The sequence below is a fragment of the Rhinopithecus roxellana genome, chromosome 16 (genome assembly GCF_007565055.1).
Source record: "Rhinopithecus roxellana isolate Shanxi Qingling chromosome 16, ASM756505v1, whole genome shotgun sequence".
In the NCBI taxonomy this organism is placed as follows: Eukaryota; Metazoa; Chordata; class Mammalia; order Primates; family Cercopithecidae; genus Rhinopithecus; species Rhinopithecus roxellana.
Genome location: NC_044564.1, coordinates 22,519,094 through 22,521,169, shown reverse-complemented (window position 1 = coordinate 22,521,169; position 2,076 = coordinate 22,519,094). Strand labels below are relative to the sequence as shown.

At 45.1% G+C, this 2,076-nt stretch overlaps 1 pseudogene; it reads right to left on the bottom strand.

Moving 5' to 3' along the window:
• Positions 1–907: 907 nt before the first annotated feature.
• On the bottom strand, positions 908–1,030 carry LOC115894112 (annotated as a pseudogene).
• Between the last annotated feature and the right edge of the window lie 1,046 nt (positions 1,031–2,076).

The following is a 2,076-nucleotide window of genomic DNA, read 5'->3' as shown; positions in this document are numbered from 1 at the left end:
GCTGTAGAGAATCTCAAGAGGAATCCATTCCATCTGAAAGTGGGGCTCAAGTTTCCTACCCCCAATTCTTCGGAATGCTGAATTTTATGAGGATCAAATTATTTAAAAGAATTTTTTTTTGAGACAGAGTCTCACTCTGTTGCCCGGACTGGAGTGTAGTGACATGATCTTGGCTCACTGCAACCTCTGCCTCCCAGGTTCAAGTGATTCTCCTGCCTCAGCCTCTTGAGTAGCTGGGATTACAGTAGGCATCTGCCACCTCGCCCGGCTTTTTTTTGAGACGGAGTCTCGCTGGGTTGCCAGGCTGAAGTGTAGGGGTGCGATCTCAGCTCACTGCAACCTCTGCCTCCTGGGTTCAAGGGATTCTCTTGCCTCAGCCTCCAGAGTAGCTGGGACTACAGACATGTTCCAACCACATCCAGCAAATTTTTGTATTTTTAGTAGAGATGGGGTTTCACCATGTTGGCCAGGATGGTCTCGATCTCTTGACCTCATGATTTGCCTGCCTCTCAGCCTTACAAAGTGTTGGGATTACAGGTATGAGCCACCATGCCCGACCCTTTTTTTTTTTTTTTTTTTTTTTTTGTATTTTTAGTAGAGATGGGGTTTCACCATGTTGGCTAGGCTGGTCTGGAACTCCTGACCTCAAGTGATCCACCCACCTTGGCCTCCAAAGTGCTGGGATTATAGGTGGGAGCCACTGTGCCTGGCCCAATTTAAATAGCTGTGAATTCAAGCAAATATATCTGAAAATTTACTGACAAACAAGGAGCTTTGTTTTTGAATGTTATCTATGGCAGCTTCAGAGAAATTCAGACTGCTTTAAAAATGAGTATTTTCTAATGTATTATAGCAACGAAAGTTACATTCACTATATACAGAATGTTTTTTTTTTTTTTTTTTTTTTTTTTTTGCGATTTCCCACATTTGGGGAAATCGCAGGGGTCAGCACATCCGGAGTGCAATGGATAAGCCTCGCCCTGGGAAAACCACCTTCGTGATCATGGTATCTCCCCTGCCAGGTATATAGAATGTTTTAAAATCATACTGTAGTTTGTTAAGGCATGCAATAATAGTAAATCGTCTTGGGATTATCATGAGTAACGTTCAGTTCTTTAGAAACCAGGTAGCTTTGCATAGTTCTGGTCTAGACCTATGCCATCTAACTTGGTGGCCACTATGCAGATATGGCTACTGAGCATTTGAAATGTGGCTGGTCCAAATTGAGATGCACTGTCAATGTAACATACACACTGGATTTCAAAGACTTGGTATGAGAAAATGTATCTTAATATTATAGTAGAGGCCGGGCGCGGTGGCTCAAGCCAGTAATCCCAGCACTTTGGGAGGCCGAGACGGGCGAATCACGAGGTCAGGAGATCGAGACCATCCTGGCTAACATGGTGAAACCCCGTCTCTACTAAAAATACAAAAAACTAGCCGGGCGAGGTGGCGGGCGCCTGTAGTCCCAGCTACTTGGGAGGCTGAGGCAGGAGAATGGCGTAAACCTGGGAGGCGGAGCTTGCAGTGAGCTGAGATCCGGCCACTGCACTCCAGCCCAGGCGACAGAGCAAGACTCCGTCTCAAAAAAAAAAAAAAAAAAGTAGAAATATTTTGGTATATTGGACTGAATATTAAAAATAATTTCAAGTTTTCTTTCTAATGTGGCTAATTACACTTTATTGAATGGCCTTGTTCATCCAGTTCATTGAAGTGTACAAGAGAGCTGAAACATTTAGCTGTGATGTGATCCTCCCATTCATAAGAATCTTATCCTCCCCGGCTGGGCATCGTGGCTCATGCCTGTAATCCCAGCACTTTGGGAGCCTGAGGCGGGTGATGAGGTCAGCAGTTTGAGACCAGCCTGGCCAACATGGCATAAACCCTGTTTCTACTAAAAATGCAAAAAATTAGCTGGGTGTCATGGCACACGTCTTTAATCCCAGCTACTTGGAAGGCGGAAGCAGGAGAAATCACTTGAACCCGGGAGACGGAGGTTGCTGTGAGCCGAGATCACATCACTGCACTCCAGCCTGGGGGAAAGAGCAGGGGAAAAAAAACAAAACAAAAACCACA